General features: G+C 38.7%; 1 protein-coding gene across 1 annotated transcript in view; it reads left to right on the top strand.

Annotated features, from left to right (window-relative positions):
• LOC308070632 (actin, alpha skeletal muscle B-like) overlaps positions 1–22,717 on the top strand; it is an 88,881-nt gene extending 66,164 nt beyond the window's left edge. Inside the window, exon 12 of the mRNA XM_080404915.1 lies at positions 1,452–22,717. The gene's annotated coding sequence lies outside the window, so the exon portion shown is untranslated. The remainder of the gene's footprint in view (positions 1–1,451) is intronic.
• Positions 22,718–22,786: the final 69 nt, after the last annotated feature.

The raw sequence follows: 22,786 nt of genomic DNA on the forward strand, positions 1-22,786 counted from the left end.
AACTTGTGCCGCCTGCCAGCATTCATATTACTCCCAGGACATGTCCTTACAGCTTTGATGTCAGCAGTAAGAGTAAATTTTAAACTGACAGGTAACTGACCTGTGGAAATCTTCCACTAGCTCTTTTAGACCAGCTACTTTCCAATTAGGTTCCCCTTACAGAATTCTGTAGCAAGCTTAGTAATTTGGCCCATTAATTTAGTGTAGCCTGTATACATATCTGTAGCTATTATTTCTGAAAATAGATTTTTAAGTACACTGTAAATGATTGTAGCTGTATGAAACATTATGTTTCTCTTAAATGATATCTATCCAATTAGACAGTATTCTCATAGGATATGACTTTGGTGTAGTATATTGTTATTAGTTTTGTTAGTATGCATTACTTTAATAAGTCTGCAGAATGAGCCTACCATCAGTGCAGTGGACTGTACAATTTCTGTCTTCTCCAGGAAATATTAAGATAGGGTTTTCTGAAGCATATTATAACCTGAAAAACATAAGCAAGAAGATGGCAACCTTTCCTACTACTGATAGTCACAAATCCTTTGTTGTCTGTTGTCTCTTCCTAGGAGTAATAAGAAAGAAAAGTGATTGCTGGCCAATTAGTTTATTTTATTTTTTTTTTTTTTTAACTTTATCTTTGGTTGTTTTATATATTTCTCAGTACAAATGTCTTGTATTAACTCCCAGAAGCTGGAATTTCTGTGGGAGCAACAGAAGTTGATGTGTGCCCAAAGACCTTAATTTGGCTCAGTCATTGCCCCTCTCCTATTACGTACTGTTATGCTGTTGTGCTGATTAGACCTGAAAAAGTTAAAAAGTTTAAAATGAAATGGCGATGCTTTTTGGAAGACAAGGCTTTGTCTACCTGTCTACTGCAGGCAATTGCAGTTTATAAGCATGTAATTCATATTAGGTTCAGCAAGATATGTCAGCTGTGGGTTCCTGACAGGGAGTATCTAGATAAGGACTCAAGCAAAGAGACAGCCTTTTTGTTTTTTTTCACTGCCTGCTTTCATAATGAAGTAGGGCCAGAAACGAAGGCAAAATTGTAGCCTAAACTGAATAGCTTACAGGGCTTTACTGCTTTAAAATGCATTTAATTAGTGGTTTAGACTGCCTACAATGGTGAATGGAGAAATGGTCCTTCTGGAGGGCTCTTCTTTTCATGTAGCTCAGCCATCTCTGCAAGGTGAGTTTATCTTTCCCATCAGAGCTTGCAGGGATGGCTGCTTGGCAGGGTTGGCAGACCTGGCTCCTGTATCCCATTAAAATCTGCATTTGTGCTTCAGTAACTCTCAGGCTTGAGAAGGGAGGATCTGAGGAGCTTCCGGGTAGGAGGCTGGCTGCTCCGCTCACCATCATCTTCTCTCTAAAATGGGCCTGAAACCTGCTTGGGAAATCAACAGCCCACAGAAATTTAATACTTTCTCGTTTCTCACTTTCAGCCCTGTTACATCCACTTGATCCCTTCGCTCCCCATTGGAAAGCACAAACCCGGCAGGACAGAGAAGCGGCCTGTAGGCTCGCCTTCGTGGGCACCAACCGCCATATGTACGACTCTGCTCCTGAATGTGAGGTAAAGTTATCTGGGAGGGAGAGGCTTCTCACGTGAGGGAAGAGCGATGTCAAGGTCAGCTGAATATCCCTATTGGCCTTTCACCCCGAGAAGGTGTCTCGCACCTGTGGGTGCTGTTGCTGTTTTTTTCCCTCTGTTTTCTTTCCCTTGGCTGTAAATCTGAGATCCCCCTGTTATTGTCCTCTCTGTAGTTAGAATTGTGTGAGGGATGAGGGCTGATGATGGAAAGGCAGCCATCTGTCTCCTACAGTCTCACCTTAGTTTCAAAGCCTCCTACGATTCCCACTGCTGTTGATAGTTGGTGCATATGATCTTTATGGGTTGTTGTCTGATGTCTGCCAGTTTGCCAGCCTGCAGTTGAGGTGTTATCTATGCTTTGCAAATATTGCGAGCACCACCTGCAAAACTGATCAGAACCTAACATTTTTCCGTGTGATGAAAAAGCATCACAGAAGAAAAATACGGTGTAAACCACCATTAAATTAAACTCATCAAACTACTCTTTGCTTTCCTTTTTGGAAAGCTCCCTTACTTGCCAAACTAGATAGGACAAAAAAAAAATGCCAGTTATGCTGAGTGTAGCAGTTTAGTGATGTTCCCAGGTCTCGATAATACACTTTTAGCAGAAAATGCTAAAAATGCTGACTTTTTTTGTAGTTTGTTCATGCTTACTATTTTTGTTCAGTGACAGAATGTTGTGTAGTACAAAACAACATGTGTAGCAGTATATTAATGATATTCATATTTATTGATACCTGAAGTTCTATAAATTTTACCCTAAACTAAAAATAATACCTTACTGCGCCCTCAGATACCAACGTTTCCTTACTGATCACCTGGGAGTGTTAAGATGGTACCGTGAGGTCTAGTCTAATTAAATGGTCTTTCATAATTTATATTGCATGTCAGTGTAATCGTTAACGCAAACCTTGCTCCACAGTGTTGTTGCAATTGTTGTTGGGTTTGTGTGTGTTGTGTTCCCCCCCACCCCAGCCTTTTTAGCGTTTGGCTACAGTTGAAATGTTTATGAAATTACTGTTCAGTATTTCAGCTTCCCTCCAGTCCTGTCAGCTCTCACTTTGAAATCTACTTTTTAATCTCTCTCTCTCTCCCCCGACCTTGCCTCATATCTCAGTAAGTAAATAGAAATTGTAATACTATGAAAAGTTTGTGGAGTGAGAAGCATCACATAAACAAACTTTTGAATATGTAATTTCTGAAAGGCATCTAGTCAATTGGTGACCAGAGGAGTGAACAAGTTTACTTGTTTTGTAGACCTTTATTTATATGCCAGTTGGTTAAGAGATAAGGACTTCAGATTTCCATGTGAATATTACATATTTCCTTGAATGATAAAGAAATTCTGCAATTGTAGAATCAGATTCACAGGTGCAAAACAACAAGAAAATAAAGCTCAACATGAAAATTAACAGAATTGAATTTAATTCCTGCTTTAGACTTGCTTTCCACTGAGTCTATGGAATCACATCAGTGGGAGAGCTTGGGTCCCCTTGGGCAGCTCTGTCTGATGCGCAGGTTCCTGATTTCCTAAACATATTGCATTTCAGTGTGTTCAGTCTGTGTGCTTCACCCACAGATTAATTTTATCAGTTTCTCACAAACTGTACACAAATGTTGCATTGATAGCTGCAAATATATACAAGCATGTTTGTGATCCAGTAGCACCTAGAGGTGTTGAACAGGTGGCATTTTGTCCTGCTATGTACCATACAGAGCATTGATTTTGCCTTGAAAGCTGTCTGGTTGAAATGTAATTTAAAGATCGAATGTAAAAAAAACCCAAAACAGCAGTAGAGCTGGAGAAAGTAATCAATATATACAACCCTGCTGTAATAAAATATGGGCATAGTTTTGTCAGCTTAAACCATACTAATGTTCTTTCAAAATTAGTAAGTTTGTATGAAATACTTGAATGATATCATGCATTTAGAAAAACATAAGCACTGAAGTGAGTTTATTGGGTAACAATAAATATTGTCTGCAGGAAAAAAGCCCCATTTTGTACATTTTTGCTTCATGACTGTCTTGTATACTTGATACTCTGCCATGTGAAAAAGTCTGAGAGGCTGCCACAGTGGATGCCCCACACCTTGTACTCTGCTGGTGTGTGAGGGTTATTTGGTTAATGCTTATTTTCATTTCAGACTTAGGAGCTTGTAGAGTCTCTGTCACTGAACACTTGTAAGAACAAGTAAGAGAGACCTCTTGGCATATCCGTAGGTGTATTTTATCTTGCTTAGGGGCAGAGAGTGCAGTAAACACCACCTTGAAGTCTGTTTGGCCCTAATTTGCCTAGTATTCAATCTGTCTCAAGTGGTCAGCTAAAAGCTTGCTGGTAAATAGTTCATGAAGCTGAGAAAGTGTAATTGAATTTATTTTTCTTGAAGAAATTTATTCACTGAACGTTACATAGAAGTTTTTTCTACTGATGAGAATCAGTTAATTGTTTCTCCAGAATTTCTTCATTAATTCACCTGTGTGTGAGGAAGATCAAAATTACTTGTTCATTTATGTAAAGCATTTTGCTAAAAGAACATGTAGCTCTGTTTGGGAGGGGTGTAAATTCCTGCTCTAGTTTCTGGATGTAGATCATTTAATTAATGGACTGGCTGCTAATGGGGACATGCCTTTAATTCAGGCTTTCTTAAAAAGGACAGAGTGACAAATTCCTGGCAACCTTACTGAATTATAATGCTTGCAGAAGAGTCACTAAACTAGTTAAATGTTCTAGATGCATTGATCAGTTGTTTATAGTCAGATAAATGCCAACAGAATGTCTGTATGCCCTGGCTGGAGTGGCTCAGAGGTAGGTGGAGAGACTGTTGGTATTGTCATATCTGGCAGTATATAAAACTCACTGGAATGCTTGAAATTACCTTTCCATGTACTTCTCTTCCTTTGCAAAGGACATAATGATTTCTTAGGTCATGATGGAATGTGTTGCTCCAGGACTGTTCAGTGAGGTCTCCTAAACACCGCCATTAAGGTGGTCCATCCTTTGTAAAATGCTTAGGTTTCTGTAAAGAGAAAAGAGTGCGGTGGCCTAACAACAATTGTTTTTAATGTCTTGAAAAGGATAAAAAAGAATGTGTCTCAAAACCAGTGAAAATAAAATTCTATATAAGCATTTGAGAGTTATGTGCATTTGGAACCTTTTATTTTTTTCTTTTCTATTGCATCCCAAGCCACAATAATGACAGCAATCCCAAAATCAGGCATTAGTAAGGCGCAAGCTTTTTGTGTAGTACATTTAAACTCAGTATCAGAGAAGCATGCAGAAGAAGAGCTTCTGCTGACTTTTATTTAGTTCTACCAAAGTGGATGTTATTTTAGTTCTACTGGCATACTCTGAAAAGAAGCTGAGAAGTTAGGTTTCAATAGGATTTTAGAAGTTTTATTATGGCAAAAAACCCCTCACCCAAGTTAAATTTTTAGTTTGTCTTACCCAATGCATTCACATGCACTTTGTCCCTTGCCAGGAAAAAAATCTTAACTACTCTGTGTTTCATTTCTTATTTATTGGATTGCATTCCAGAATTGCTTGGAGATTGCTGTTGTAAATGTCATTGGTTTGTGCTCAGGGAAGTATAACCTACCAGAGTTTATGTTAAAAGTTTTCTTCTTTTCTCAACAGAAATTTAACAGGCAGTTAAAACCAGAGGCTGCAAAAGCCTTCAGGCCAGGCAAATATGGGAAAGAGAAATACAGGGCAGCTATCACTCGGAATTGGGCATGGTGGAAGGAGTAGGACTGGTTCCCTTGCAGAACAATCCTGGAGCTAGAGTAGCCAAAGAGTGATGAAGCTGAAAGTCAAACATTATCATCCTTTGAACTGTCTGGGCTTATTCTGACCTAAGCCATGCAAGGAGAAAGGGTAGTGTGTAGCTATAGGACACTTGCATTAGACCTGGTTATAGGGACTGTCATGAACGTCAGCTGTCCTTTATTAAGCAGTGATTCAAATATGTTGTAACTGTATCCTTTATTTGAAGATTTAACAGAGGTGATAGGTGTTGTAATAGGGGATTAGATTATATAGGTCTGAGATGATAAGGAAAAAAATATGCTTGTGGTTTGAGATAAGTATAGATGAAACCCAAGAGTCTCATCTGAATCATCGAATTATATTATTCATGTAAACTTGTGTGATCCTTCAACAACAAAAGGCTTCAGGGGTGTCAATAATGTTGACTGCACTATATAAATTGCCTTAAGCAATATGAGTAAAAGTTGTTTTTGTTTTTTTAAAAAGTTTATATTGGCTAAGACTGATGCTTAGAGAAAGACTTTACAAATAGGACAAATATACTGCAATATGTCCCATTTTGGCCTCTTAGCATTGTGTTTTCAGGCAGCTTATTTAAAGCTCAACCGTGTAACCTGCGTGCAGAACAGTTACTTGGTGAACTCAGGTTGGTACGTGATTTGTTTTCTTGGGATCTCAGATGCCTGCATGTCAGCTATGCCATGGAGGGATGGATTGCATGCCAATACCTGCCGTATTATGTTATATAAGTTCTAATTTTAAGGGATGCTTGTTTTAATTTTCAGAGATCTACATCTTATTAGGCATGAACAAGAAGGTCTGAGAAGAGGAATGGGTGCATAATTTTTCTGCTTATGTTAACACCTAGTGTGGCATAATTCTTTAATACTATGTGTATCTGCATCTGGTGAAAGGTTGTAGTAGAGCTGGACAAGGCACAAAGGGAGTGTGAAGAAGCTGTGGCTTAAGTTTGGAGAGGAGAAGGCTGAGTGCAAAAGAATTGAGGTTTTCAAAATCATGAAGGTGGTGATTAAGTGTGTGTGTAACTGTTGTTTGTTGAGTTCTGCAACATGAGAGCTAAACACTAGAATTTCTAGATGAAATTGGTAGATTGGTTTAGAGAAAGGACATTTTTGCACAGTGGATGTTGTACGGTATGGGTGTTGTAGCATGTGACTACTGAGGCAAAACTTCTAGTAAGGGTAAGAGACTTCTTGGAACAAAGCAAAAAGATTTCTGCTAATGCCCTGTGAGTAGGATTGAGGTAAACCCAGACCACTACATCTGCATACTGTTGAACTGGGAAGTGTATTGATGTCAGTTCCTTGCAGTAAGGAAATTTAGTCAATGCTGGCAACAAAGCATTACCAGCACAATGGTTGTTGGAAGACACTTAGGAATTGTGCTTTATATTGGGAGAAGAGAATCTGATTTATTTTTTTTCCTCTCTCTGTGAATAATGTCTTATTATATAGCAGGTTTTCAAAGCATCTAGGAGCTCCAAAAGAAACCTTAGTGTTACGGGGAAACTCAGTAACCTCTTAATTGAAAATGTTACATTTCAGGTGGGACTTCTACTGATAATGTTGTGTTTTCAGCTATTAAAAATATTGTTTTCAAATTGAACGATAGATAATGAGCATAAATATCCCATTTGCTAATTATGATGCTAATAGGTCGTTAATAACTGATTCTGTTTGCACTTAGTGATGGTACTTAATTCAGGTTGCTTACTATTGTGTTTGCATTTATTGGTACTAATGAGGCATGCAAGGTAGTAATGTGATTTATCCACTGGAGATTTATCTGAAAAATAGTGCTATAAGCGGTCCTTATTGTTTTCCCCTCAGTACCGTTTATTCAGTTTTCTGTCTCCTACTAATAATCAAATAGTTATAATTTCCATACCTGCAATTTCCATGCAAGTGTCCTGCAGAATTTATGTACAGGGAATGTTCTCTGTACTTCTGTTCAGTGCCATATTATTTTTTTCTGATTTGTCTGTGATTGGTAATGCTATAATGTTCATAATACCAATAAGAAAGTATATTGATATGACTCGTTGGAGTTGAGATGCTGTGTAGATAGCATCTGCTCACATCACACTGCTGTCAAGGAAGGTGAAGTGGAGGTGGGAGGTGGATAGAGAGAGACAGGGAGCAATGCAAGGTATGGTCAAACTGGACCATGGCAGGTGGGCTTGTTAATATAGTACCAAAACAGATTTTGGCTAGGTAACGATAGGCTACATTCATGGTTTTGCCATAGTGCTCATGGTATCTCTCCCAGCTGAAGCTGTGGCCCATAATCTCACTGAGGCAATGATGTGGTATCTTCAGAGCCCTTGATGGGTTTTTCTCCAGGAATGTGTTCAGTTGTGCTTTGAACACATGCTGAGCTTTGGTGACCAATGGTATTCTGTGGCAGTGAGTTCCTCAGCTTCACGGTGTGTTTTGGGCTTGTGAGATTGACTTGCTGTTTCTTACTCTTTTTGTTAGAGGAGGTAGGAAGTACTCTGCTTGTTTTCTCCAGGCGCTCATAATGGCTCATACCTTTCAGTAAACTTTCACCAGGCTTAAAAAATTCTAGTACAGGTGGCTTTTTTTCTGTGCATGCGAGCTGTTTCATATATTTATTTTCTTGGCTGACTTCCTGTATCTTTTCTAGTTTCACCCTAGCCCTTTCAAGACTGGGAGGAAGCAAATGAAGACAGGGAAGGAACAGGGCCAGGACCTACATTTCATGTATTTATAATGTGACTTAATATCTTTTATTTTGTTCTTTATTTCTTTCTTAATATTCTAGTTATTCTTGTGAATGCAGCGCATAAAACTGACATTTGCAAAATACTGTCTTGAATGTCAGTAATTAGCTCAGTTTCCGTTGCTGTATGTGTACAGCTGTTTTTGCCCATGTCACTTCATATTTATCAACTTCATACTCGATCTGCAATTTCCTTACCCGGTCATCACTTTCTCCCGTTGCCAGCTTTTTTCCTCCCTTCAGATTTGTCCTAGACCTTGTTGAACATTAAGCTGGAAACACTCAGAGAGTGATGTAAGTTTTGCTATTTGATGAAGCTCTGCAGACAACTAGTGATTCCTTCCCTGTAGGAAATAGGACCCAGAGCTGTTCTTTGGAGGAACAGCTCTCTTGGGAACCCCTCAGGATAGCTCAGAGAGGTCAGGCTGCTGAGATCTTACTCTGTGGATTATTGCCAGTAGTGGCTTTTACAGTTATTTTTTGTCCTTCCTGCTTTTATTTATTTCTTCCACTTAGCCAGAAAAGCATACTTGATCAACTGGAGATTAAAGAAGTGCTTAATGGAAGCCATATACATCTTTCAGCAAATGAGTATTTTTTATTTCACATGCGCAAATGGGATCTTTACAGTTCCAGATATTTTTTTTTTTCTTTCTTTTAAAGTCTGTTCTGTACCTTAGAATTGTAGCTTGGGTCAGGGTGACACAGTGCAGCGTTAGCTTTGCTTAATTCCTGACAGACATACACCTTGTATTTTCAGGGGGAAGAAGAGAAGGGTTGTTTCTGTCTGAGATTGCATTTGAATCAAAGTACTTCGTTTCTCAGGGTAAAGATCACTCAAACAGAGGTTACAACTATGCTGTGAATATGAATATTGAATTCACTTCACAGATTACATGCCCATATACAACTTTGGGACATATTAACATGTATTTTTTCAGCATGGAAGGTCAGTTCTCCAAATAGAAATCTACGTATCTGTAGAGCTGCTTTAGTGATCTGCAGCAGCTGAGTGTCTATTTATAGGTATATATATGACTTTTTTGGTACTTTATTTTTTGGGGATGAGTTTTTGGAGTATTATATTATTTCATAGTATTTATAGGGTTAAACAAACAAATTTGTGGATAACAAAAAAGGTCATGTGGACAAGACTAATTAACCTGTATATAGACAGATAAAATCAGGGAAGGGAACAAGCTGTGAACAGAAGAAACACATGGCAGTGTGACCCCAACTTTGAAAGTTAGGGAAAAATGTATGTGCTTTCTTTCATTGTGTTTACACTTTCTATATTGTAGACAGATACAAGTTTGTAAAAACTGAAGAACCTAAATTACATTCATAGTATGACTTAGGATACAGTGCTGAATAAATCCCCCATGGAAATAACAGCTGACATTCTGTGCAGTAGATCCTTACTGGAAAATCCAAACAAACAAACAAGTTGGTGTCTGTGTAACTTCATTTACTGACATACAATGCATGAGCAAGGATTTTATATCCGTGGCTCAGATGATTTGTTGGTATTAATAAACGAAGTTCCACTAATGTGCTAAATACCTCTGTGGTGATTCAGAGAAGGGACAGTATTTTTTATTTCTCCACAGAACCCAAGTCAGCAGACCTTAAATTCAATACTTGGATAATAAATGTGCCGAGTCATCATACATGGTCTACACAGCCACGTCTGTCTAGGCACATAACTAGCAAAAAGCTGAACAAGGCTCATTGGGATAGGAATTGCACAATCCATGTGAAGAAGGTGCAGCTGTGCAGTGGGGAGACAGATGGGTACAAGTGGCCTGCCAGAACTTAGTGCCAGTGCAACAAACAGCCTTACTGCAGAGCATAAAACCAGTGCATCACTGGTAACACCAGTCCAAAGCTTGTGCCTCAGTATCCATAATGGCAGCACAGTGCAGCCGTGTCTCATAGGTGCTCGACTGGAGACAGCTGGAGTCAAGCACTTCACTGAAAGGGTGGTCAAGCATTGGAAAAGGCTGCCCAGGGAGGTGGTGGAATCATCATCCCTGGAAGTGTTCAAAAAAAGCATAGATGCGGTGCTTAGAGACACAGTTAACGGTTGGACTTGATGATCTTAAATGTCTTTCCCAACTTAAATGATTCTATGAAGTGTCCTTCATGTAAAATGACAGACTGTCTTCTGAATGGTTTCTTTTTCTGCTATAATTATTCTGTCATGAAAATCTGAGTGTATTTTCAGCAAAAGTAAATAAGCATTGCATAATTTTGTTGATTGTCATGAATTTTATTTGTCTAACTTGAGATCTCCACTGAGATTTGTGTACATCTGTCAATTTTATTCTCCTTTCTCCCGTTCCTTTATCAAGGAAGATGTGTTTGTCTGGGAACAGTGACTTCCCTGGGGATGGTGCGTTGTTAATGAGACTCAGAATTGATACCTGCTTGTTTTGAACTGGGACTGTGATCTTAATACATTGCTTGCATGTTGCTATCCAAAATGTACAAAAACTTACGCATTTGTAAGCTGTGGAAAGCTTTTGTATTCTTCCATCTGTTGTGCTTCTGGTTTCATTGAACCTTGTTTGTTTGCTCTCTGTACTCAAAAGGGAAAGAAGAGAATCCTATCCTAGGGTAAAATTATTCCTTTAAAAGACAATGTATTGTCGGTACAGATGCCAAAGATCTGCTTCTGTTCTACATATCTGCTGTGTTAAAGCACACAAACACGTATTGTAATAAATGAGTTTAATCTTGTTGGACACCCTCTGATGTATATGGAGATAATCCCATTTAGGCAGCTCAAGAAATTCACAGAAATGTTTTGTTACTTGCTATACCTACTTACTCTGTTAAGTCTCATTCATTGTAAACTCTGCTCATAGCAAGTTATGAGGCTTGTGTTTTCTTGTGGTTTTATGTCTTCATCTGGTTCCCTTCCAGCTCACCACGTTTCACAAGTAAAACGAAGACTGGATTAAGAAGTTAGGTCCCAGATCCTGTTGAATTGAGTGATTGCATTTGGGGAGGCAAATGCCCTCCAGGAGTCTGCCTGAAATCTGCTGTAAGGGAAGGCTCACATGCTGCTTGTTTAAAGGGCATATTTCTCTGTACCATGTTAAGAGAATGAGAAAAATGTATCCCTGGTGACCTGGGATAAGCTGAACAACTTGTATTTTGATAAGCAACATGCATAATTTGTAAGTTTTGTGTGGTTATCGCTTTTTCTTGTTTGTTTTCCTTGTAACATTCTCCATGAAGAGACTGTGCACCATCAGATTAATTAGACCTGATGAATTTCTTGAGATCATGCGGCAGCAGCTCTTAACCTTTGTAGCTTGTTATATGCATGGTGATTGACTGCTAAACCTTAACAAAATTTTAAATTAGCACATGTTTTCTTTATTATTGGCATGACTGTCACAGTATTTTTAGTCGGAACAGTTTAATCTTCATGACAGGTTATTTGAAATATATTGCTGCATTTTATCTTGCATTTCTGTTTCCTTTAAATACTGCTAGTAGGATATAAACTAGTTTATTTCTTCTGATAATGGCATGTGTTTTTCTTAACCAGATTTTTAACCCATCCCTGCCAAATACTAACAATCCCGTCCTAAGTGTGTTGCCAATAAACTGAACCAAATGGGAATGGCTTGACCTGTGTGTTCACACCACTGGAGTTGCAGGCAGGCCCTGGCAGTTGAATAATTTACTTCTGAGCAAGTTGGCTCTCCTTGCACAGGTCAGCCACAACTCTGTTTTGCCTGCCTTTCATTACTCCTGTCTTTCATCTCCCTTCGCTTACCATAACTCAGCCAGGAAAGTTAATAAATTCCCATCTTTCACTAAAATTCCTGTTTTAAGAGAATGATAAAGAAACAGAAGCTGCAGCTGCCCTCAGTGATTTGTGATTTATAAGTGGGGGGGATAATCTCCTTCCTGTTGTCACAATGGTAACAAGTGTTTACACAACACAGCAATGATTGTTTAGATGGTACATGTAAATAAAATGGAGCCATCTGGACTGCTGAAAGCATGGCAAATACAGTACTTTGCTAGTTTGAGTAGATTAAGGTGGTTTCTTCCTTTTAGGTAATCATAATCTGTAGATGTATTTCATTTCTGGAAAATACTTTTTTCTTTTTGCTTAACAGCTGGTAACATTGATAATGCTTTGAAAGTATTGAAGTCTAAAAAACAAGCAGCTCACTTTTGTTTGGTAAATACAATTAATAAGTTGTCCTTTGAGTTAAAGCTCCAAATCCAGTTACAGGTGTAGGTAGAAAATGGGTACAAATCTTGCTGTGAATCTAAGTTTCAAAGATGTCCACCTTCTCATAGAACAAAAGAGTAGACTGACTTCATTGAGTTGAACAAATCTGATGAGTTACACAAAAAAATTACATGCAAGGTGAGCACCTCCTATGTTTTCAGAAAGGTTTTATTATTTATCATGGATTTTGCAGTATTTAGGAAGTGAAATATTATGAGCCATGAACTGAGGATGACACGTTTTTCTTTCATCACTGATTGCTAATAATTTGGAGTAATACTTAATACTTTAATTATATTGCCATTTTACATTTTATGTTTAGATAAGCATAGGAAGGAGATTTTTTTCCTTTCCTTAACTGAACTTTTTTTCCTCCTCTATTATGAACAGGCAACAAAAATGAATTGATGCTAGTCTTTGTTTCATGATCATAAACTCCAAATTTAAGCTGTTTGGAATTATGCTATTATTTATACATTGTGGCTTTCCTGGTAATATGAGTCTCCATAAGCTTACACATTGGAATGAAAATATTTCATTTTAGAAATATTGAACATAGTCATTGAATAGGCTGCGCATAAACTATTAGCATGACATCCAGGTATTTTTTGGGGATGGAAAAGGATTGTTGGCGGTGTACATTTCATTCTTCAGCTTGACTTTAATGTTTAGCCAGAGTATTGCATATACTGCAGTTGTTATAGTAAGTAGCTAAGGACCATCACTTAATGAAGTGTCAGGTGAACAAGTTGCTTCATGTGGTCTTTTCCTGTTTGGATTCTCCTTAGTCGATGTCCTCAGAGGTCTCAAGAATGCTCATCATACAAATTAAGCCATGCTCTGCTTCAGGTGATTGTCAGTCTGACTGTTTATAATACCACTGCTATTTAAATATCTTGTAGGCTCTTCTGATCCTGACTCTTCAGCATTTTCCCTAAAGGAACCTTCTTAATGAAGGTTATACTACATGAAGTAATCTGTTGGAGAAGCCAGCAGCAAAGAGTGGTATGCTGTGAATCTATGGCTGTCCCACTCTATGAGAGAGGGAAGTAAGTCTAGAAAGCTGTTGCCCTAAGGGTTCCTACTGTAGCTCCTGTACTTGGGAAATCTCTGGTGTAAAGCAGCACAATGACATGTTGGATTAAAAGTTCTGCAGAACTGTTTGGGCAGCAGTGCTGCCCGGTAGCGTTCGGAGTTTGGGAAGGATTTTTGTCTGTTACTGTGCTTGTCCTATTTGAAGCCCCTGAGTATTTGTTTTCTACTTAAATGTGGGGAATGTTTGTATGACAGATCTGAATTCTGCCTCAATCAAAGCAGCTAGTTAAATTCCCAGATTTTAAGATAGTTAAGTTTGAAACTTCTCAGATAGATCCTGGTAGATTCATGTTTATGTCAACTCATTTACTTAATGTGTTTAATTTTGGGTTACTATACTCCCCATTTATTCAGGCTGAACAAGCTTCATACATTAAATACATGGATTCCTGTTTCTTGCTGTCACAAGGTTTTGCTTTGTATGGTCATGCTATAGCACCACACACCCCTTTTGGCTTCCAAATGCAAATGGTCATAATAATCTGGCCAGCGGTGCTCAATTTGTGTGGCCATGGAGCAGAGACAAAGTGTGTCACTGAGCTTCAGCAAGGGAGTTGCATATACTCTTCATTTAACCCATGCACTATTCCTTTTGCATTATGCATGCCAAGGTATTAAGAGATATGCAGATCAAAACTACTAAGTGAGGTCTAGCAACTATTTAATTTGCTAAGTATTTTGGAAACAGGTTTAATAAGGGCCAGGAAAATCAAGTCAGCTGTAACACATATCCTAGTGAGGTCATGAACATGGCACAAAACTAGGAAAAGTGAAAATAGCCCTTGTTAGTCCTCCACTGTTGTACAGTCCAGGCAGAGACTGTCATGGAGATGATCTGGGTCTGCTGGACTGGCCAGTGAGGGGGCCCTGAGCACAGCTCAGATAGGTGTGATCATGTCTTGCTCACAACTTTGCACCTTGTTTTCCCTCCTCCTCCAAGTCCAGGGAATTACAAGAAGCCACCTAATGCCTGGGTGGGAAGTGGTGGTTGAGGGATCTCTTCTGTACATCTGCTTTGTACTTATGTGGAACATCCCTGGTTTCATGCTAACTTGTCTCATTTTAGTGTATTCTGTTGCCCGAATTCTTGATGCTGTCTTTTTCCTGTGTCTGTTAAGGGTCTTCAAAGAGGCAACAGGTGGGACTGTGAAGGTTCTGTGTCTTTAGTCTATATGAAATTAACAGTATTTATCTTGTCTGTGTTTGGACAGGGATTAAATTTTGTTTGTTTGCTGCTAGCATGAGCTTGCTGCCATAAATAGTGAATCATCTGAAGCTGCAAAGCATCTGGCATTTTTGAAGACCATCCTCTGCTACCACACAATATACAAGCAATGAAGCCGTTATGTTTAGACTGCTGAGGAAAAAAAGATTAGAGTAGTCGAGCATAGCAAAATCCAAGAGTCACAAATATGTGAGTTCATTTCAGTAAGTGTTCAAGCAGCTGTAGACTTCATATTTAGTTCTAAAAAGGTCCATGTGGAGTTCTTTCTGTTCTGAATTTTAAATATATGCCCGAATGTGGTTTCTCCTGATGAATAAAATAACTTTTTTCCTACTTCCTTGATTTGTTTGCCTGATTCTGTTCATATTTCAGCCTTGTGAACAGACTTTCTTTGTTTGCTCTGGCTTTATGTAATAGCAGAATTAGATAATAGTAGTCTCTCAAAATCTCAGATAGCTCTTCCCTTGCTAAGTTCATTTTTCAGCTTGTCACTTTGTTCTTTGCTGAGCTGGAATCAAATCAGGTTTGCTTATTAAGTCTCTCTCAAGCAGCATTTGAATCCATCATGTACATATGTGCCAGAGACGCAAGCCTTGGTCTTAGTACTTACCTCAGTATTGAGCTCTCAATTTAACTTGGGAAAGAACTGCAGAATTCAGTGTGCCTTTTTGGGGTCTATGAGTATTAAAGACGTCTGCAAGTCTCTGAGTTTACTAAACTAATGGACTGCCTGGAGCTTTAGGCTGCAAACTGGCTTCAGCTCTCTGTAAATTGTGTCTACTGTTAAAGCAGCAGTTAGTACTTTCATGTGGCATAACTGGGCTGCTTTAGTAGTTTTTTACTAAACTGGGTTGTGTAAAGCATTCTGTAGTCACATGAACTCTTGTGGTATTCATGTTCTGTAGACATCACATATAAATTTGATTTCAGAAGCTGCTAGTAATGTGAGCTTATGTACAAGTAAGAAGGTGTCCAAGGTTGATGACATTTTTGTGTATGTGAAAATAGAGAAATCGCCCAAGATTCTATGATAGCACTAAGATTTAAGGGCTGTTTGTGTTCAGAAAAGTTAGGGTTAAATTAATTAAATGTGCTGGTTTAAATTGTGGTAATTAAAATGTGCAAATCCTATAGCTGAATGCTCCCAAATGCTTAATTTTTGAGTGTTTCAGCATATCCATTTTCTGTGCCATCCTCATAAATTTACAGAGATGGATATTTCTCCGTGGCAGTGCAGACATCTGTGCAGATAAGCTGGCTGGTCAGCTGGCAGCCAGTTCAGAAACAGAAACTGGGGCTGCTCTTGCATTGAAATAGTGTTACAAAGTTATACAGAAATATTCATTTGAGTTTGCCAGTATGTTTGTATGAATTTTATTGACTTGTGTTTGTGTGACACACACAATACTGACAGAATGAATGCATATTTGTCTGCTGAGGAGCTAACAGACAAGCCTTACCTACCCAGTAGCTGAATTTGCTTTAGCTTTGCTCTTATTAGTTAGTAGCTTTTACCTTCTTAGGTGTGCAGCTAGGCACAGAGAAATGCTCGTAAACAAAGTTATCTTCCTGTACAAAAGATTCATTAAATGTACATATTACCATGTAAAAAAATAATGTGAAAATTTTGACATTTTCATTCCACTTGTTAATATTCATACAAGTATCGGAACATTTCTTATTTTGAAACTTGCCAAATCTGGGGGGAGATTTGACTTATGTCCTCTTGGGAATGTTTATTCTGCAGAATGCTGGTACAGTGAAGGCTTTCCTCTAGCAGTGGAAGCAGCTGCAGTGTGCTGTGTTTGGGAGGCAGTGTCCCGGCTAATTTGCCGGGGGGAAAGGAGCAGCAGTAAGAAGCTGAGGAGAGAGGGCTATAAATACTGCATTGCTGCAGCTATACTGCTCCCTGAACCAAGTAACTATTGCTACACTGCACACTGCAAATATGTCAGATCTCTTCACTGTACAGCACTGAATCTCATGGAAATAACTGTACCTAATTTTCCTCTGAGTTGTTTGGTATTTTTTAGGCTGATTTGATAAGGAGAAGGGCTTATGTGACAGTGCTGCCAATCTTTTCTCCCCTCCTTATCTATCTCCTACTTTCCAATGGCTTTTGAATTTACAGCTCAACTTCAGCTGCATTTTTTTTAAAGGAATAGAAACCTATGAAGGTTTTACGTTCCTACAAATGTGTTAAAAATGGGTGATTTAGGTGTAGGAGAGACCTGCACTAGAGCTCCTACAGAGGGAGAGGCATGTTGCCTGTCATGTTTGCTGTGTCACCTGAGGGATGAGCCTCTGCATGGTTGCGCTCTCTTGCCCATCCACACATGAAGGCAATGTGTGGAAGACAAACCTGTTGCGATGTGAAGCAATGTGCGAGTAACCTGGAATTTTACAGCGCAGAGATCTATTTAGGGATGCATTGGAGGCTTTGAGATAAAGAGGAGCTTCTGCTCTACTGATCCTGTGCTTGAGGAGAGGAAAAATCAGGATCTGGGAGGGGATTTGGTAATTTTTGTCTGCATGTGGATGTTAGAAGGATCCTTTTGAAGAAACAGAAAAGAGGACAGTTGCTTCTTTTTACAACAGCGGTGTCTTTCTCCACTGAGTACCCTCACCTAGCTTCATTAAGAAGCCAGTACTGACACCATTTCATTTGTTTTCAATAAATTTGCAATATACGAATACTGTCATTTAAAGATCTTTACCTGGCTCTTGGCAAACCACTGTTTTTCACACTGACAGTATTATCCTTAGGGTTAGCTCTGGCGAGTACTCTGAAAAATAAGTTAATATCCAAAATACAAAATGGAGTCATGCTGGTGGGTAATTTTTGTCAATAGAAGAATTTGTCCTCCACACAGAACAAACTGCTGGCATTCTCCTCTCTTCCACGATGAAGTCCAAGAATTCCCTGCAATGAATTTCTGCAGCTTTTATTTGTGTGGGGTATTTAGTAGCTGAATGCTTAACATTGATGTTGCTTCTGTTATTTGTGTTGTTATTCAACAAAGTCCCCAAGTATTTGCTTTAATGTTCAAGCTATTGCTGTGAATATACCTTTAGTAAATATTAGCAATATCTAATCAAAACTGACAAAGTTATAAATCTTTCCTAAAACTAACAAAGCTTGTTTTTGGAATATGTTGTGCAGATGTGTCAGCATTTGAGAGAAATTTTGGAAAGTTTAGTTTTTGATGGGTATATTCAGTCCCAGGTAATTCTTCCTGATCTGTCTCTGCATCCATTGGTGCATGTAAAAGAGATAGTTCAAAAGCAGTTTATTCTGTCTCTCAGAGATTGAGACCTGTTAGGTTGCTGCTTTGCTTTTAATCTGCTGACTTCTTCCCTTGTATGGATTCTAGTGTTTGCCCTGTGAGTAGTGGCTGATGATCTTTCCTTACCTGCCTTTCCTGTGACCTTCATGATTGTGAAGATCGCATTTATATCTCCTGCTCTAAAAATGCAAAACCTACTAAGTTTGATCTCAAATGCAGCTTACTTATATGTGGTACAAAATACAGTAGCAGTAGTTCAGTGTGGAAACTGTCCTTCAATAGGGTTTTTTTTGTTGCTGCTGTAAGATAGTTGTGCAGAGTTATGCAAATGCTGGAGATGGATTTAGAAGTATTTTCTTCCTACTCAAACATTTGGGATAGGTTTGTTTATTTTAGGTAAAATAATGTCAAAATCTGTGTTTATTTAAAATAAAGACTGGGCTTAAGTACAATGAAACTATATTTAAATGGTTGAGTATATGTGTACGTATTAGTGTTAAGTATTACTTGAATGTGCACAGTAGAAAGGGTCTAGTAAAGCATAGAATGAGGAGGGGTGAATTTGAGGTGAAGTACTTTTTTTATTTGTATTGGAGTAAATGGTGTGGTGCTAATGATGCTCACAGAATTATCCTTGAGTAATTCCAGTTTCACTTATGGTCATGTTCTGTATTTTTTTCTGGAGTTGCGTGACTGCTTTACACTTCTCTTGTGTCTAATAGAGAGTGCCTGTTTAGACCTCTTAATGTGGTTAGAAGTAACAGATGTAACATAATTTAGTATTATTTTTTGATGGAGAAACATACACCAGAGTACACCAAAAAGTAAAAAAAGTTTGTCAAACTTGCTTTCCCAGTGGAAGTCTCTGGGTTTTCCCTTCCATTTATATCTGTAAAAGGAGGAAATATATGAGAGGCAAGACCATTTCCACTAAGCATCTACCCATCAATGAAGGCAATAAAATTTGAATTTAGATATGCACACTTCAGGGCTTATCAATCAGCTAGCTATAGGTTATCCCTTACTGTGCCAACAGTTGGACTGTGATGCTCAGCACATGTCTGATGATTTGGGGAATCTCTTTGTGGTGCTGGAAACAGCAGACCCTAATTTCTGGATCTTGGCTGGACTTGGGGAAAAAGCAAGCATCTTGCTGCTCAAATGTGGGTTGTTCACCAAATGCACATGCCTACGATGCTCAGTGCTTTGGCAAGACATAAATTAAAGACGATGTCTGTGGGAAACAGCAGAGCAGCATCTTTCACCTTCTGTCAGATCTGGCCTGAAATTATGTCTGTCTTGGTAACCAAAAGAGCCTATTTTTGCCTTAGTACTGACTTCATGCTGCCAGAAGCACTTGAAGTGAGTGAAGTTACATCAGGCTCTGCCCTTGCGAAGCTAAGCATAATATTTATGTTACAGCATGATGAGTATTTGGAAATCGGCAATGTGATAAGCCTACTCTCTTGCAGACTAACATATCATGATTCCCTTTGTGCTGTGGGTGTTTCTGCTTTATAGATTTTTAAGTAGGGTTGCCGTTAGGTCACTGAATTTCTTTCTCCACGTGTCAATCTTTATGTCTTGCTGTATTTTTTTACAGAAATCTGTGATGAGACAGAGCTAGATTCTGATGATCATCTTGACACTGTTGCTCTCATCTGGATATTGACAGGTAAGTGTGCCAAACTAATTTTGTAGAGAAATCATGTAAGTTACTCATGTCAGGTGGTCAAACCTACAGTTACAGCCCAGGACTTCAATAGTATGTCTTGCTGGATTCTGCTGAGGTGTATTTCAGTAAACAGGTGGTCAAAAATCTGCTTCATCCCCAACAAGGAGAATGTTCCTCATCTTGCTTTACAGTACTGGGTGGATTACAAGAATGATCTCAAAGCAGAGGAATTTGTAGCTTAACTGTAGCCTGTAGTGAAGACAGCTGGCAGATCTTGTTAACTTTTATCCTCACACATAACAGCTCTCTTCCTCCTCCTACTGAATATTCTTTAAATATGAGCAAGCAGGTAGACTAATGTTATAATACTTCTTGTATTAGATGTGTTAATAAGCGTATCATTTTTCTAGGAGCAATTTATTAATGAGTTCACTGTGAATTTGCAACTGATGTTAGATTTGGATAAAGAATTTCTGGGGTTTTAAACTGTAATGCTTTTGTCATAAAGTAAGGTGAGAACTGATGGACTAGTGCAGGGGTCCTCAAACTACGGCCTGCGGGCCGGATACGGCCCCCCAGGGTCCTCAGTCTGGCCCCCCGTATTTACAGACACCCACCCCCGCCGGGTGTTGGGGGGGAAACCAAGCAGCCGCAGATGACTTTCTGCCACTTAATCCACGTGCCGGCTCCCTGTTTAAAAAGTGTGAGGACCCCTGGACTAGTGAGTCAGTGTAGAGCCCCTTGTGATACAGCACAAACATGTACCTTGTATCTTTTTTTTTTACCTATCTTAATGCTGCATTTTCAGTGTTTTCTATTCAAAAAGTCTTCTAGTCTCTACAGATTTTTTTTTTTTTAATTTTTAATCTCATCTCTTCTACGATTCTTTTAAAAAATAATTTAAAAAGTTTTGGTAGTAATCTGGAGATTACTTATTTTTATGCAAAACAATTTCTTAAACTAGAATTATTTTATTGGCTTCTAGTTCAGTCATTACAAAATAAATAGAAACTTTAAACTCAGAAATCAGGAAACTAGAACGAAAAGGACAATGATTTAAAATTAGGTTTCCTTTGGTAAAGCTTGGTACTTCTGTATGATCTGAAAACTAAAAAACTCATTTTCCCTGTGATAAGAGAAACTGTGAAGGTGCCTTTTCTTGCATTGGCTACTGCAGATCTCTGTGTTAATTGACATTATGAACATGGATCAAAGATAAAAGAGAGAGAGTCCTAACACTATCTTTGAATGACCACTGTAAGGAAAGTGAAAATACACGAGTAATGTAAAATGGGTGAGTTGGATTGCCATAAAGTGTGTGGTGACACGAAGTAGTATAATTTGGAACAGTAGTCTGTAGAAATGGAAAAAGGAGAGAAAGATCTAAAAAAATACATGTACCTCAAAGACCAGTACAACAGAAATGTCTAGCTTATCATTGACTGTGCTTCTGTGGTAGTGCCACTCTCAAAGACAGATACTTACGCCAATCAAAAGAGAATGGGGATGGTACAGAAACAAGGTGTACAAATTTGGATTTTAAGTATTGTGTTGAGTTGATGTGAACAATTACGTTTTATTGGCTGAAACATTTAAGTAAGTTTGCAGTTGTGCTTAGGAGCTTTTTAAGAGTCAAGCTGGTCTTTATTCTGTGGCATAACCAAAATAATCCATCAGAACCCAAGCTGATAAGGGGTGTATATATTTGAGTTGCATACAGAAATGAGAAAGTGTGGGTTTTGAAAGGATATATGTGAAATAATTCTAAGAACAGGAAAATAAACTTTAGTCCTTTGATTTTTTTAAATTACTTGCTCAGTACTACTAAACTGTTTGTATGAAACAGAAAGGCGTCATCAGTGTGTGATTGAATTACTTTTCAAATAAGTCTGAAGCATGAGGAACAGTTACCCATAACTAGCTTTGATAATGTATAAACACTGAAATTTAGTTTAAAATATTGGTATGATTATGTATGGCCTTTGCTTACCTTTTCGTGGTTTTTTTTTTTGTTTTTTTTTGGGTTTTTTTTGTCGGTCTTTCCCATTTACTTTCATGGCAGTCAGTCACTGCAGATGTGAAAAGCAGACATTCATGACTGAGCACGCGTGATGTTTCATAGTGAGAGCCAGCAGTGACAGTGATGTTTGATATAAGCTGTAAACACTCCTCTGCACTTTATGTGCTTTGAGTAGTTAGTGAAATGGAACTTTCATCCCAGTTCTGTAGTTTTCTTAAAACTATTACTATAGGTCTTTTTTGCATGTATTGTTTTCTGGTTTTGAGTCTTAAATTAGGTTGGGGTTTTTTTGTTTGGGTTTTTTTACATACCTACAGATACTTAACAGCCTTTATTACAGTATACAAAATATTGTAATTTGATATATATATGTGGTTCTTTTTAATACAGCAAAACATTATTTTGTATGTAGTCTTTCTGATTGGCTATGATCTAATGAGTCTTTCTCAGGCTACAAGATAGGGGATTCAGCCCTGCATCCTGGGTACCTGTGTGGAGCCAGGCAGCCAGGTCAGCAGTCTGGGCGCTGCTGCAAGAGGTGGTCTGAGGGCCATCCCGCCTTGCCTGGTCCTCCCGCCCAAGGCAGCAGTGCTGTAGCTTCGGTGCCTAGCATGCCTCATGCAGCTGTGGGGAGGCCCCTGCATGGCAAGAAAAATCAAGCTATAATGGTAGCAAATGCAGCTGTCAGACATACTGGTAACTGCAGGTTTGTGGTGGGAGAGAGCAGCTCCTGGTGATGTTTCTGTTGGATGGAAAGTTAGGAGACAACCTGCAATCTCAGACAAAAACCTGGGGAGGAGCTAGTGGCTCCCTGTGACCTAAGGGAGAGACAAAAGTGTCAAAATTATGAAGTGAAAGCATCTGAGAAAATTAAACTCTGATATGCTTCTAGTACTACAGAGGGGGCAGAAATGGTCACTTTCCATGTGTGGCTGAAAAACCGTGTGGAGAAGAGGAGTTAGATTCATTAAGGCCTGGGGAAAACTTTTGAGGTAAGGTATGTAGTGATAACAAGTGTAGAACCCCCCCCCCCCCCCAAACAACCACTAGCCAACAAAACCAGCTGTGAGGCAGACTAAATAAAATCGTGG

Source organism: Falco punctatus (genome assembly GCF_963210335.1).
Source record: "Falco punctatus genome assembly, chromosome: 10".
NCBI classification, from domain to species: Eukaryota; Metazoa; Chordata; class Aves; order Falconiformes; family Falconidae; genus Falco; species Falco punctatus.